At 41.2% G+C, this 16,816-nt stretch overlaps 1 protein-coding gene across 17 annotated transcripts in view; it reads right to left on the bottom strand.

The window, feature by feature from the left end:
• Positions 1-16,816, bottom strand: part of LYRM4 (LYR motif containing 4) — a 159,291-nt gene that overhangs the window by 89,823 nt on the left and 52,652 nt on the right. For 4 of the 17 annotated variants that reach the window (XR_013373834.1, XR_013373837.1, XR_013373838.1 and 1 more), the window contains 2 exons: positions 15,142-15,444; positions 12,135-14,420 (listed from right to left, as the gene is read on the bottom strand). The exons of 12 other annotated variants lie outside the window; for them this stretch is intronic. The gene's annotated coding sequence lies outside the window, so the exon portion shown is untranslated. Of the gene's footprint in view, positions 1-12,134; positions 14,421-15,141; positions 15,445-16,816 lie in introns of those variants that run through there. One more of the 17 variants, XR_013373835.1, reaches the window with a different exon arrangement.

The following is a 16,816-nucleotide window of genomic DNA, read 5'->3' as shown; positions in this document are numbered from 1 at the left end:
CTCCATAGTATGTATCGATGTTCAATTTAGAAGTATGAAAATAGTATTGTGATAAATGTAGAAGAATGCTTATTCTAAAAAGATATACATTAATTTATATGGAGGTAGTTATTATGCCTGAAACCAATTTTCAAATCAGTTCAATGAAAAAAAAAAAAACAAACAAAAGGAAAGGAAATAGATGAAGCAAACATGGCAAAAAATTATGCCAACATTGATAGAATTCAGTAAAGGGTAAAACGTTCATTCTTTTACATAAGTTGTTTAAGTACAAGTAAATAATTTCTTTAAAGAAGAAAACTATCCAGAAGAACATGCTACTTTTCATTCCAAGGAAACATGCTTGACATGCTGGTTTTAATAGCCCATAAACTATCCTAGGTTCCTACCACAGGTACTGGAGCAACGCACACTGAGTAGAGCACACATTTAGAAGAGGGAATCATAAACCTCTTCAAAGTTAAATTTGCAAACCTCCCATACATGTTATCGGTAAATATCACAGGCATTATAAAATTAAGATGAGATTTTTATCGTATAACAAAATGCTGGTGCTCCCTCCTGCAACATTAATAAACTAAGAAACCACTTCTAATCAAAATAAGAGAGCTAATGAAAGCCTGAAATTTAGAAAAGCAATGAATGAGTCTATCCTTCACTTCTTCAGAGACACAGTCTACTTCCTTGCTGAGTAGTATACTTGCCATAGGACCCTGTGAATGACTTTTAACATGCTGTCACTTTCAAAGGCAGATGACTAACAGTGAGGGTGTGCAGGGGGAGTTGGGCAAAGAGAAGTGCTAGGACAGGAAGGAGGGTCCCAAGGGCAGAGTCTGGCCGTGTCATACAATGATTCCCTCACCAGGTGAGCAGGGTTAGAAATGTGCAGACTTTTCTGAAAGTGTTCTGAAAAAGCCCTCCTCACAGAATCCCAAAGGTGACATGCAGCAAGGGTCTATTAGAAAAAAAAGTGAATGCAAACATTAAAGAAAATTCTGAGGTCCTAATTATTACTTTACTGTTGGGACAATTAGACCTCTGTGCCTCCTGCATCCCCCTCTGCTTGTGAGGGGCTTGTCACAGTCCACGTGGGAGAGTGCTTTGTGGGAGGTGGGAGGTGCACTGCTGCTCTGTCCTGTGAGCAGATCAACTCTTTTCAGTGAATGTAGAGCTAAAACCCACAACAAGCCATAACCATAATGTATCCAATGTGTGTCTAGGCATAAAAGCTTAATCTTCATTTGCAGTTTGGTAGACACCATAATAAAAAGCATGGTGTCCTATAAGAGAAAGCCTAAAATGCAAGATCCTTGAACAAGAAAGTTAAAGGGTGGATATTACAAAAGAAACTTGGAGTGACTACACTTTCTCCTCCTGTTGAGTAATAAGCTCTATTTTAGCATCTACATGTATTACATGTGATTATTTCCCCATAAAACACTTTTAAAGAATGTCTTGCTAGCCTTATTAAGAGTCCTATTTCTGAAGACTCTCAAGTTATAGGTCATTAGTCACTCCCACTGAAGAAACGTGATGGTAGGGCAGGGCTGTTTGGCTCTTTCTAAAGCATGTCATCTTTACAGAGAAAGTAGAGAAAAATGGCTAGGAAGAGACTTAACATTAGCAGGCAGATTCTGTATGTAGGGCTTCTTTCTTCCCGTTTTGGTCTTTAAAAAAAGGCAGTGGGAAACTTAAGAGAATCAGGGAGAGGGAAATAAAGTAGATTTTGCCAGCTAGCCAGAAGTACTAAAAAGGCAAATTGAAGTTGTTCTCTATATTACCTAACAATCTAAGTAACAGGCTCCTCAAAATCTGTATATATGGTGTGGTTAGGAGGTAGAGGACAAAGGTAAGGAAATAGAAAAATGGACATACAGTAGCAAGGCACTTGTAACTTAGTTACCTAAGAATAATTGAAATGAATAATTTATGTTTAATTTTAGGGGCTTAAACAAAAATATGATGTGATAGTTTATTTTTTTAATTTTTTGATCTGATAGTTTAAAAGCATGTTAAACAGGGCATGGAAATCAATAGTGTGTGTTTATATGTACATATATACGAATACATGTATGTAGTATATGTAGATGTATATACAGAAAGAGATTTATTTTAAGGAACTGGCTCATGTGATTGATTATACAGGCTTAGCAAGTAGGGGGTAGGCCACCAGACTGGAGACTCAGAGAGAAGTTAGAGTTTGAGTCCAAAGACCATCTGCCGGCAGAACTCCTCCTTGCTCAGTGAGGGGTAGAGGGTGAAGAGGTGTCAGCTTTTTGTTCCACTTAGACCTGTGAGTGACTGGATGAGGCCCACATATCATAGGCAGTAATCTGCTTTACACAAAGCTCACCAATTTAAATGCTAATCTTATAAAAAAAAACCTTCATAGAAATATCTAGAATAATTGACCAAATATCTGGGCATCTTGGCTCAGCCAGGTTGACACATAAAGTTAACCATCATAAAACCCTATCTTTGGGATCTGAAAAGGAGTCATTCTATCACTTAGGAGTAGTAAATCAGATCCCAAGAAATACTTCTAAGGAAAGAAACAACAAACAAATTAGCTGCAAGGGCTAAAATAACAAATCTTAAGTTATGAAATAAGATAGAAATTCTCAGTGAAGTAGGAATAGAGGGAAACTTCCTCAACTTGATAAAGAAACCTAGAGCTAACATCATACTTAATAGAGAGGAAGTAGCTTTCCCACTAAGATCAGGAACAAGGCAAGGTTTTCTCCCTCACTACTCTTTTCGACACTGCACTGGAAGTCCTTGTTAATGGAATAAGGCAAGAAAAAGAAATAAAAGATCAGGAAGTAAGAAGTTATGAAGTAACACTAGATGTTGCATTTTATGTATTTGTTTTCACTCACTATCCTTGATCTTTACCAAAAACCAATGAACAAAACCCTCCCAAAACTAAGAGAAGCTATGAGATATCTATAATTTAGTAGGATCATTGTACTGATTCCATGTAATAATGGAATAACTAATGCACATGAAGTGAATTTATATTTATAAAGAGCTTCACATTTATCATTTCATTTGATTCTAAAAACTTTGTATGGCAGATAGGGCTGGTGTATTCATGATTGGTGGTGCCAGAGTTCAAATTCAGATCCTTTAACTCTAAATCATGTGCTTTTTACACCATGTGTGTGAATTTCTAGAGCATGCTCTTCTCTCCTGACATAATTAGATATTAAACTATGAATGCAATTCTTCACCAATGTGAAGTTCTGATTTGCATCTTTTCTACCTTCTAGGCCCATATCCCATGATAGGTAAACCAACAGAATCCAGGAAATCATAGAATACTCTAGAATTATGCTGTCCAATATGGTAGCCACTAGCTAAAACAGCCACATTTCAAGTGCTGAATCAACAGCAACATGCAGCTATTGGCTATTGTGTAAACATGCAATATTTCTATTAGCAGAGACAGTTCATAGGAAGACTTACAGATTAATCCATCATTTCATCCATTTCAGAGCAGAAAAGACTGAGACTTAGAAGTTATGTAACCTAACCAAGATCTCACAGCTCAACAGTGGAAATGTAGGTCTCTGAACCCCATGTCACTGCTTTTCATGCTATTGAAAAAGCTTTCCAGATGAAATCCAACAGATTCACATAAATCTTTATCAACCGATAGTTAGCAGAAAACTAATTTCTAGGCATCATTCTTTTCCCAACTTTCCTTTTCAAGCTTCTAAATTTTCTCTCTGTTCCCTTTCTCCAAGAACCTTATACATTAATGGGAGTAAGGAACACAGACAGGAAATCACTGTTAACTGAGCACATATTTAACTATCTACTTTGTGCTGAAATTAGCCAGAGTTGTTTTTTGTTGACCACAACTAAGGATCCTGACTGCTGATATATGAGGATGGGGAGGGAGAGAACATGGAGACTGTCTCCCTAACTGAAATTTGCCTCTAATTAAAAGTCAACTTCATGCTCCTAATTTGGGGATTAGAAAAGAAATGTTACTTCCTCTGGTAAACTGAGAGCTCCTTGAAGCCCTGGCTCATTGCAGATTCCTAATGAATCTTGTTGAATGATACATTATTTGATAGGGTTCTGCCTTCGGGTTAAGAGTAGAGGATGGCAGTAGTAAGAAAAAATAGTCACAGTCCTTCTAGCAACATGAGAGACTGGTCAGCATTCACCTTGACACATGCTAAAATGTACTCCCTGGTATACTGCTAGTAATGAGCATCAGCTTTATAGTTCTTAGTTTTAAAATTTCTCTTCTCTGGCAAAATGATTAATTGCTAAGAGTTGTGGGTATAATCTCTAAAATGCTCTGTTCCCTCATCTCCAAAGTGGGTATAAGACCTATTTCATGGGCTCAAAGGAGGATTAAACGCAATAAAACCATTAACTCCCACAAAAACATTAAATATTGTCATGATTGATTTTTAAGTTCTTCAGTAGAGGAGAAAGTATGACTAAATTTTCCATTCATGTGGAAAACTATTACCTTTAAAGTTGAAAATTATCCATAAGTGACCACATCAGAAAAAAGGGAAATATAAAAACACTGTTTCATTATTGCAATAGCTTCTGACTACAAAGCTCAGTCATTTTAGTAAAACTTACAGCAGCAGACTTCAAGCTTTTTAAGTCGTTTACCTCATTAGCAAAAGACGTTTATGCGTGCATTGTAATGTACATTTATATTTATTTAGACGTTATTCACATGTGCTCCTGCGCTATTAAAATTATGCACATTATAAAATATGTACCATAATACACATTAAAAAAATGAGATAAAAATTATCAGAAGTCCCGTATTTCCTTCTTGTACCTCACAGGATTGTCCTTGCATAATTGTCCCACCTCACCTCGATGATCCAGAGAATGACAGAGAGTTTTAAAGTAAAGCAATGTTAGAATTGATGTTTTAACCACTGGTTGCATTAAATCAACCTTACTTTGCAGAGGGATGTTAGAACATTATAAAAGCTCACAGTAGCAAGCCTCTCTCTCACGATAACCTCAGTTAGACTGTGCCTGGCCATCTTCAGTGATTATAAGAGAAGGGCAGGGGTGGCAATGTCAGAAATAGTTCATTCAGGTGCCGAATGGCTGCTTTACTGATTGACATAGTAATTTTCTTTTTCTCTAATACAGAATATAAGCAGCATGAAGGCAGGGGCAGGGCCTAGATCTGTTTTGTTTATTGCTGGGTCCCAATGTCTAAAACAGTGTCTCATAAATAAGATTTGCATGATTAATGTATAAATGGTGAGTGGTTTTTTTTCTTCCTCACACCTAGTCTGGCTTTAAAATGTAATAATAGTAACAGTGGCACTTTGCACACTTACTACGTGCTGAGCACCTTTATCAAAGGCACTTTTCACGTATTAACTCACTGAATCCTCACAACCACTTTATAATGTAGGTACTGTCAAAACTCTCATCTCAGCTCAGGTAAGTGGGACACACAGTGGTCAAGCGACTTGCCCAAGGGCAGGGGCTGGTGAGTGGCTGAGGGGTGATCTGCTGGGGCCACACTTGAAACGATGGCACAACACCGCCCCTCAGCAGGTGATAGGGCTGCCCTACTTCTGCTGCCTGCATGCATAGAAGACAAGGTCTAATCTCCTTCATGGTAAGGGCCTTCGCATATAGGACAGACCTCCCAAGCCTTTCACATTCATCTTTTTTTCTGAGCAAACATTCTAGAGTCTTCAAATGCCTAATAGATGATGTGGATTGTCCCTTGAAACCTGTGGGTCTCCCTCGACTTTGGGAATTTGGTCAGGTCTGTCCCTGAATAGTAAAGAACCTAGCCATGGACTCTGCAAGCCCTGGGTTTGAGTCCCAGCCTTGTGAAGCCACTGTTTGACTCTCCGTAAATAACTGCAGCTCACAAAGCCTCAGTTTCCTCTCCTGAAAAAATGAGCTGATAAGAGCTCTGTTTTTGCAGGAGTGCAAACTGTCCTTTTGTCCAAATTACTCTCCGAGGAACAGGCTTGGCACAGCACATCACTCGCAGGGGAGACACACCAGTATTCACTTGGACAGTAACGCTGAACTTTATGGGAACGTATTGTACTTGGGAAATAGCTTTCTTCTCTTTTCATTGGAATGATTTAGCCCTTTAACTTAATTTTATATGGTAACACTGGGGACTCAATTCTCTCTGTCTCTTGCTACACTGTTCCTTCTTTCTCATAGGAAAAAAAGTCCTCATAAAAACAATTTATAATACATCAAAATATTGATAAACCTTAAAGCCTTAATGTCTGAAGATATCTGTGGGCATGATTTATTATAGAAGTTCCACTGTTTTAACTTGGCAATTAGGAAATATTGATAAATGCAAACACATTATTGATGTCAATTAAAAAAAAGCACAAGATTGATGAGCCTCCCAAAGTGCTTTGACACACACAGTTAGAGAGTAATGCCCATCAATACACATCTAACCACTATAAATGCCGAGGGAAATTAGGCTGCCAGGAAACAAAGGGTGCTTTCACATTAAAAGTGAGATTATATTTAAACAGATGAGCACCTAGTCCACAGGAATCTCTAACAGAACCTCAAGTAGTCCTACAGAGAAAACAGAATGCTTACTGGTGATCTGTGATAAGGGAGGCAAGGAAAGTATTCAAGAGGAGTCAAGGATTGTGATACACATTGGCTTAGCTAAAGGGTGAGCCAAGTACCTGAGTTGGTTAGACCTGATTATATAAGTGAACAGCATATACCAAGCCAGAACCTAAAGAAAAGGTAGTTTTTAGGGTAGTACCTCAGAACATATCTTAATATTCCCATGTACCCTATTGTAGAGGACCTGAAAAGAGTCTTAGACTGATTTTAAATGGATCACAGACACAGTCGAGGCTTAATTCTCTGTGCATGGAGGAGAGCAAGCACTAGAGCATGGGTTACCAAGAGAATGGAAGTACTGGGAACTCACAAAGGAAATGAGTTGAGGGGAAGGTAAGGTAACTCATTATTAAGTTTTGGTCATGATAGGTTTCAAGTGCTTATAAAATACCCAAGTATAAATATCTACTAGACTGAGGCCAACATTTACATGAAAGAGAGGACCAGATATGGAGTTTCAAGGAGTAAACGACATCAGATCTGTAAAGAATAAGGATATAAAAAAGATATACTGACTTAGTGGTCTATGCTTTTCAGACAGCAGTTGAATTTCTGTAGGAATTCAGGTAAAGTTAAGAAAAAAATCAACCAACAGTAGAAGAGTTATTGAGGCACTACGAAGGCAAAGCACATCACCCAGGTCATCTGGGAAGTTCATCTCTTCAATCCAAGCTCAGGGAGGGCCTGATAGCATTCTCATCCAGAGCTGCTGATCATCTGAATCAACCCCTCCTACCCAATGCACACTGCCAAGCCATACCTAACTCTTATATACACTCTAAAATCCATGAGGGCTTAAACTGTTTCTCAGGGAACTGAAGTTTAGATGTAGAGAAGGACTGGCCTGAAGTTCATGTGGACAAAATAAATACATAAAAATTAAAACCAATCTTAACCTTCCCTTGAATATCCCAAGAGCAACTAGGTCAACATTAGCTTTCCGATCTAAATCTGATTGTTTTATGTATAAAAGGTACACCATACTACCTCCCAGACACTGGGATTGCTAGAAGTGTTTGCAAGAATGTGGCAAAATCAGAACCCTTACACAATGCTGACCGGTAATGTACAATGGAGCACTTACTTTGGAAAACAGGCTGGCATTCCTCAGAAGGTGAAACAGAGTTACCATGTGACCCAGCAATTCCACTCCTAGGTATATACCCAAGAGAAATGAAAACATACATCTACACTAAAATTTGTACACAAGTATTCATAGCAGCATCATTGATAATAGCAAAAAAGCAGAAATGGCCCAAATGTTCATCTTAGAGAGAAAATGTGATATAGTCATACAATGCTATTAAAAAGGAATGAAGTATCAATACATACTATGAATGGATGAAACTTGCAAACATTATGCTAAATGGGAGAAGCCAGTCACAAAAATAAATTCCATTTATATGAATGTCCAGAGTAGGGGAAAATCCATAGAGACATAAAGGAGATGGGTGGTTTCCAAGTGCTGGAGAGAGTGGGTTGGGGAGAAATTGGGTCACTGATGATGTGTATGATGTTTCTTTCTGGGGTGATGAGAACGTTCTAAAAATGACTGTAGTGATGGTCACACAACTCTGTGAATATACTAAAAGCCACTGAATTGTATAGTTTAGAGGGTGAATTTTATATGTGACTTCTGTCTCAATAAAGCTGTTATTTTTTTAAAGATTTACTTAGTAGAGAGAGAGAGAGCATGAGCTCATGGGATGATTGGAGAGGGAGAGTGTGTGCAAGACAGATAGAGGGAATCTCAAGCAGCTCCCCCACTGATTGTGGAGCCTGATGAGGGGCTCGACCTTATGATTGTGACCTGATCATGACCTGAGCTGAAATCAAGAGTTGGATGCTTAACTGACTGAGCCACCCAGGTGCTCCCCATTCCTTTAAAAAAGATTTATTTATTTATTTATTTATTTATTTATTTGAGAGAGAGAGAGTCAATAAAGCTGTTATTTAAAGAAAAAAGGCATACACTGAACGTTCTAGCAAGTTAAGGAACACATGATCTAGTGAAATCTATACAATACTGGCCTTCACTAGTAAAGAACAGATTGAACTGCCAGATTTCATCAGAAAGTTTCATCAATGGGCTGAATCTTGATTGGTTCTGGAGTTGAGAAAAACCAGACTAGGAAATTTCCAGACAACCGCCTGAGAAAAATTTGGTGCACCAGCAAGCCAACTCACCCCAATTTAAGCCCTGATAATCCAGTTCCTTTGAGTGCTAGAACATTTGGCCCTGGTGCATTAGCATTTGTCACTGGGCTGGCTCCCAAAATCTGCTGCCCTGTTATGCTTCCACTGGTCTCCTTGCTGTTCCCATGGTGATCTATCCGAGAGTAGATGCTGAGGACAACTTGTGCATCTGAGGTCTGTGGAGTTTCAAACAGACCAAAGTAAAGAGCACACTCATATCAACTATCTTGAAAGGCTGAACAAATTTTACAAGTATCTTTCTTGGAATATAACTCTATTACTCTTCTTTTTTCCCCCCATCTATTTCCCCCGAAAGCAGAGCAGGTGCATGCATGACTTCCTGAATAATTTTACCGCACTTGGAATATGGCTGCTATGAAGGTATAAACTGCAGATACTCCTATCACCAGGGTTTATGTGACAAGCAGAAATGCAGGATGGATGAACTATAATTTATATGAGCAGCACACCCACAGTTGCACTAAGAAATATCCTCCACAGAGTGTTAAATAACTTCTCCCTGAGATGAAGATGGCATTCCTGAGAAGATGTCTCTTCTATTCTTTCGACATTAAGCCGTTATTCCACTTGGTTGTTAAGAATATTGTCTAGTGATAGCAGCCGAACCCCAGAGCTTCACCAGGAGCATGCATGCTAGCTTTCTTGATGGGAACACATGAGATTTCCAGTTGTAATAAGAGAGTTTCATTGTTCAATATATAAGAGAACTTAGAGTCTGAATCCGTAAAAGTGCAACAGAACAAAAATTATCCCTGCAACAAAGGTTAATTTAGAGAGATGCAGAGATCAGTAATTACAAACATTAAAGACAACTTGCTGGCCTTCTGGAGAACAGGCACTCTGTGCAGGGTGACATGTTTGGTTGGGGAGGGTGGAGAGTGGACGCCTGTTCAGGGGCTCAGTATCAATCCTAGTTCTCAACCTTGGCTGCACATTGAAATCACCTGGGGAGCTTTAACATGGCTGATGCCCGAGTTCTACCGCCAGAGTTTCTAATTCCATTGGCTTGGAGTGGCCTGGTCAGAGGGATTTGTGAAAGCACAAGGTGGTTCTAATGCACAACCAAGATTGAGAACCATGAACAGAAGGGGCAAAGTCCTGTTTTTGAAGATCCTACTGATGATCAGAAAGCCTTTGGTCCCCAGTAATACAGTTAAAATATAAAGCTGAGTTGAACTAAATTCCATGTGTACTACAACATAGAGGCACAAAACATGTTAAGATGAAAACTTTCTTCATCTTGGGGAAACATATCATTGTTGTTTTGAGATTGATTACAATTTTTCTTTCCAAACATTACAAAATGTTTAGATCATGGAAAACTTCACACTTGTGTATGGTTTCAAGTGTTTGAGGTGAGTTAGTAAATAACACAGGTATTTGATATGGAAAGTGCTAGTCTTCATTTAGCTTCCTTTTACTATCAAGGAAGGGCTTTAAGCAACCTGGCAAACCTTGGTAATGTATTCCTAAGAGATCCTTCTTGTTTGCATACATGCATGGACAGGCATTCGCCTTCCTCCTCAAGAAGACCTAAACTTTAGATCCTTGACAGTGGTCTGGAAATATACCATAGCCTCGAATGGCCATCCACTTGGGGAGTGCATGGTGCAGGAGGGTTAATTTGCTCATGCCACACACCATCCCTCTTCTCTGAGTGAATCATTTCACTGGTCAGACTTAATCCCTGTTCAGCCTTCTGCTCAGCTCTGGGTCAGGCCTCTGGTTTACCTTCTGAGCTAATGCTTGCTGCCTCCAGAGGGAAAAATCTGTTTCAAATCCTGCCAGCAGTAAGGCTTGAAGAGCTCCAAGGGCTCAGGGTTGCTCACCTCATTCTCTTTGTATGTACCCGAGGACGAGGGCATGGAGATTTAAGAGTCAGAGGCCTGAGTCACAGGCCTGTGGGCACTTTCCCCAGAGACACACTCCTTGATATTGAGCACCCACTGGCTTTTTGTTGAAAGGGGCTGTCAAGGCTATAGAAGTATATTTAAATCAAATTTTTATAAAATTCATTTTATTAAAATGCAGTGAAAGATCCTACTCTCTGGCAACATGGGATGGCGATAAGAGACCTCAGCTCAAATCCTGCCTTCAACCACTACTGGCTAAGGAGTCTCCCTCTCCTTAAAACCTCTCTCTGTGTGTTGGTTTCCTCACTTGTAAAATGAGGACATGCTGTGGAGCAGTTGTAAATGAAATGATCCATGCCTGCAGCATGTAGCATAGAGGAAGAGATAATGAAATGTTAACCGCCCCTAGTCTCCATAGTCAGTGAATAACCATAACCACAATTAGTTTTTGTAAGTGTTCAGTCAACCTCTAGTTATATTTTCTTGGTAATCTGAATTTTCTTTTCTTTTAAAAAAAGATTTATCAATCAATCAATCAATCAATCAATCAATCAAAAGCAAGAATGCACAAGCAGGGGGAGGGGCAGAGGGAAATAATCCTCAAGCAAACTCCCCAGTGACCGTGGAGCTGGACATGGGACATGGGGCTTGATCCCATGATCCTGAGATCACAACCTGAGCTGAAACCAAAGAGTCGGACACTTAACCGACTGAGCCACCTAGCAGCTCTGGAAACCTGAATTTTCATAATGGATTTGTTTAAACAAAGAATCCTGGCAAGAACTGACTTTTGACCTTCCTACATTTCTGGGCATGTCTGAATTCACATAAAATGAGTTCTCCCAAAGGATAAAAGTGAGTAAATCATAATGTATTAGGACCTTTGTGTTTATAACATCTGTATTCCAACTTGATCAGAGGGCAAGGGGAATCCCAGCTCATTTTGCAGTTCTTGGTTCCCTGGACTTGCCTTTGATTGCCACCTATCACGGACATACTGATTTCCCAGCTTCCAATCTGCTCACACATAAACAGAAGGAACATCCACCTTATGCCATCCCAAGAGGCTACCAAATGAAGATGTAGGCCGTGGAAGGAGAATGCAGACCAACTTAGCAGTCTTTTTCACTCATATACTCAGACAAGAATGACTTGCTCTAATAGGCCTCTCCAAAGCAGGTAACCCCGACTCTCTTTATGCCCCCCCCCCAAATATGAATAGATTGTCCTAAGTTTGTATGTATGTCAGGACCATCATCTGTTTCAAAGAGAGAGCTATTATAATTGGTTATGGTTCTAATTATTGTTCCATGGTATGGATTAAAATTTTGTTAGCTCAGGTAAGGCCTTTTGCTTTGTTGATAAAAGTTATTCCATAAATAGAGTGAATGACACTGAGCCACTACTATTCAAGCATATATAATTCAGTCCTTTAGAATTAAAGCATATAACTTTTTTTTTTTTTTTTTTTTGAGACAGAGAGAGAATGTGACCAAGCAGGGGAGGGCCAAAGGAAGAGGGAGAGAGAGAATCTTAAGCAGGCTCCATGCCCAGTGCAGAGACCAATGGGGGCTCGACCTCATGACCCTGAGATTACGAGCTGAGTTGAAATTAGGAGTCAGACGTGTAACGGACTGAGACACTCAGGTGCCCCGAAGCATGTAATTCATTCAGCAATATTTCCAAGCATTATCAGTGTGTAAGGCACTGTGGTTAAATGTGAGGATAGACAAAGATCTTGACCTCAGGGAGACAAGGAAAAAAACCATATTGAATGAAGAAACCACTCATGCGACTCTCATGCCTTGTCCACCTCTACAAAGGCATGTGTTCGAACATGTACACCTGAAGTCTATCAGTCATCTGTCATCACAAAACAAGTTCCTCAAATACTGACCATTCTTCGCCCTCTCTGCCTCGACTTTGGTGGCTCATTCCAGTGGACACTCAATAATGCTTAGGAATAAATACAGATTGTCTGAGATGAGCATTACAGAGAGCTAAGGGAAATTTCACCCACGCTCTGCGAAGACACGACGCGATCAGACACTGTTCTCTGTGTACGGGTGTGGATAAAAAGACGCAAGTCCTTCTAGCTGTAGAGTGTGCTCTGCTTGCTAGGCCCAGTAAGAACTCCTGGCTCTGACTTCCCATCTTCTGAATTTGAGGACATCTGTATTTATTCAAATTAAGGCACCCCCAGTTTTCACTTCCAAACACCAACTGGCCCTTCTTACTTTCCTGTAGCCTTTCCTTCATGTCCCTGCCTGGCGGTCTGTGATGTGATGGGAACATCTAAAATAAGAAGGTAGGAATATGTGGACTGAATTTCCCTTTTGCCCTCCTAGTTCCATTTGGTGGATATGCTTTTATCAGCATGTGATAAATATTTCATACGGAAACTGTCATTTGGAATCTAGTCTTTGCAGCTTCACTGAAACCACTGAAAAGCATTTTGGAAAGTCAGACCTATCTTACAACAAGTACCATATGCCAAGAAGCCTGCAGATGAGCAAAGCCTCTGGAGTCGCCATGGAGAAGATTGGAGAACAGAGCTGCCTGAAAGAGGGGCCGGCCGCCGTTCCCTTTCTGCACATTTAGAGATCTGAAACCAAACTGCGACACGGCTCCATCATTTTAGCGCTTGAGATTTTAAAAGTATGGAGAAAACCAAGCTGAAGTACCCACATGGCTGCCAATTATCTTTCATTTCCTGAACATTCACCATGAACCAGGGACTGTGCTGCATGCTTTACAAACACATTTCTCTGTCTTCTCACGTCCCGACAAGGCGGGAACAGGAGGTCCACAGAAAGTCATTTTCCTAAGTTCATAGAGCTAGGGAGTGATGGCCAGGATTTGAAACCACTCCTGACTCCCTGGTCCTGTGCCCCTCATGCCTCCTAGTGGGGTAAGAAAATAGGAACCCGGTTTAATAGCTTTGTTTCATACTGTTGGAATTCACCTCACTGGGTCAGCTTTTGTTTTCAGCTTATTTTGGCAGAGCCAATACACTAATTTCCAGAAGAAATTCTGGCTCCAGTCTGGTATGGAAGGTAGCCACATCCTCAGGGAAAGCAGGGTGTATAGTTTGAGGGCTGAGTGCTGGCTACAAAAGGTTGTTAACTCTACTGACTGGTGAGTGGCTCTGCTGATGGTAGAGGGTGTTGGCCCACGTGATCTCCTTTTGCAGTCACCAAGATGCTAAGAAGGCTTCCGGTGAGAAAGGCCAAGTCTGCTGCTCTTGTCCTGAGTCTGGGGCATAGCCTGGGCTACAGTTTCAGTTTAAAATTCTGCCTTCTGTGTCTTCCCACCAAGCTACCGTGACTCTGTGAAGGATTAATGGAGGGCTTACGATACCTACAAGGCACTGAGGGCACCACAGTGAGCCCTGCCTCTGGAAGGTCAGAGGCTAAGGGCCGACGTGACATACTAATATGCCGCTGCAATGCCATGTAATTAATGCTGCAGATCACACTTCAGTGCACTGGTGGCCTGGCACACAAGATTTCAGCAGGCAAGAAAGAAGGAGGAAGGTCATTCAAGGCCTTCCGGGGGGGGGGGGGGGGAGCTGGTGAACGCAGAAAGGTGTTCTCTAGGCGCCTGTGTGCCTGGTGCGGTGCTGGTCCATTGGACACGGCAGGCGAAGCCCTCAAGGATCCTGCAATCCGGCCGAAGGGAGACTCAGCTGCTTCCAGTCGTGAAGCGACTGCGGTGCTGCATGGGCAGGACACAAAGCCGGACTGTCAGGGGGACTGGCCCTGCAGGGCACACAAGCAGGAGCAAGCTATCTTCCTAACACATCCCTGAACTGCCCAGTACAGAAGGGAGCGCTCAGGGTCTTGTAGGGAAAAATGGGCTCAGTTCTAAAACACGTTTCATTAGAAAAATACTCAGTACCATGGAAAACACAGACAGCTATACAGACCTCTGCAGACTTTCCGTAATAGCGGAGGAACTGAAAAAAACAAAACATGAAGTGTGGCAGTGCTCAGAACCTTGCTCAAAGCAAGGGGGAACATCTGACTTTGCTCTTTTTACCGGTTTCCCCTTCCCCAGCCCACTCCTTCTTAAAGGCCTGCTGGGTCCCCGTGAAGAAAACCTCTTTAGTAAGGGGGAGGTATTTACGATCTGTCACCTGTCCGAAAAGGCAGCTTCTGTGCAAGGTTCACAGGCCCCCTGATGTCACCAGGACTTGGTAACAGTCCCGCCATCACTAGGTAGTAAAAGCTTTTACAAAGTATAGCCAAAGGGTTTTCTCGAACCAGCCCGCTGCTGCGGCCGGCGACGAGGAAGGAAGGTTACATAACTCAGCCTTACATAACCCATTTACTGCCCCCTCCCCCCCAACAAAACATGCTGTCTGCAAGCTCAGGGCAGTTCGGCTTTCTTTCTAAAGTCAATTCAGTAAACAGAGGAGGTCAGTGCCATAACTCACCCTGGTCAAACTCCGACACTCCCAGGTGTGTTTCTGGGGCCTAACGATCACCACCAATTATTTTCTGAATCAGAAACTGTCCTGAGCGAGGGAGACATCAGAGCGTCATGGAGCAGCCCCCTCCGGAGTCCCAGGAGGAAGCTGGTAGGAGAGGACTGCCTGCCCACCGGCAGGGGTTGGGAGCAGACCCCAAATGTGCCGGCTGCCCGGCCACCCAGCTTCAGTGCCTGGGTTTAATGGGCTCCAGGGCACGTTCATCTCTGTGTCGGCGGTTACAGAGTGCACTCAGTGCTATCGGATAACCTGTAGAAAGAAATCCCAAGTGCGATCTCAACCAGGCAGTTAAACTTAGGTTTGTTAAATACGGTAGATTCATATACAAATGCTTGTGCTCCGGGGGATCTGCGAAACCAATGCACCCAAGGCCTTAGATTTTACAGGTGAGGCTTAACAGGTCATGGACTCTCTGGTGATGCTACTGCTAATTTCTGACAGACTAAGGGGGAAATCCACGTGGCCTCAGAGTTGGTGCTACTTTCACTGCATTAAAGAGTCAAGATAGGTGGGGAGAAGAGAAGTTAAGCTACGTGAACTGGAGATATTTGAAGAAAAGGAAAATATTTAAAATACTGATTTAATTGTGCACTAGCATTAACTGAATAAAACTAAGCCACATCTTAGAGAATTTTTAGAACCTTTTGATTACTTATAATGGACCAATTTCATGACATGACAGCCTTAATTGCCAGACTAGGTAAGAGAAAATTTCTGACACATTGTTTGGCTTTGGTATTCCAAAAACAGAGCAGGTACAAAACTAACAACTTCAGGATGGTATTCCTTTGCCTTTAGTAGAAAAATTGAACGATGATAACATTTTAAGAGAAAATAACTAACATAACCAAGGCCAGAGAGCTACTGGATAAGTGTTAGGATTTTAGTTTAGGTGTTTCCTGCTCAAAATCTCTTCTCTTGGCTACCACTCTTATTATGTCTCTGCATAAAACAACATGGGTTTTTTAGACTCACATATAATTAGGAGGTATCTTTCCAATAGCACCAGTGAATCTATCCTTCATACATATATACAGATGAAACGCATCAAGATTGAAAAAATCCAATGCAGATGTCAAGTGCTCAGGAAACAAGTGTATTTTCTCATACACAACCTGGGCATGGGAGATCATTGGCTCCCTGCCACCTCCAAGGATGTGACAGAGAAACACAAACATAAACGGGCTGAGCCCCTTCCACTGCCCTGCCTAGAAGGGCAGGGACGTTGTTTCTCTGTCATCTTAGGAGAAGATCTTCTGCATAAGCATGACTGAAATTAACTTTGATTACTTGAAAGGACAAGCCAAGCAGCAAGGCATCAAAAGGTTTTCAGTGAAGGGCACTTCGGTGATAGCTTGTCAGGGAGAGCACAATTGGAGTTGCGACCTTCAGATCTATGGGGAAATTCTGAGCAAACACTTCTTAAATAAGGTGGCTGAACTTTAACATTTTCAGACTGTGATTTCTATATTTTTTTTCTTTTGAAGGCAGTGAGAGAGAGTGAGAGCAAGAGTGAGAGAAAGAGGGAGGAGATAGAGTTTTTTTTTGAGAAATGATAAAGGAAATCAGCTCCTAGGGATAAACTATTCATATGTTACCTTCTAATATGAATTCTAAATGA

This window comes from Canis aureus, chromosome 37 (assembly GCF_053574225.1).
Source record: "Canis aureus isolate CA01 chromosome 37, VMU_Caureus_v.1.0, whole genome shotgun sequence".
Classification (NCBI taxonomy): Eukaryota; Metazoa; Chordata; class Mammalia; order Carnivora; family Canidae; genus Canis; species Canis aureus.
This window is presented reverse-complemented; position numbering and strand designations above follow the sequence as displayed.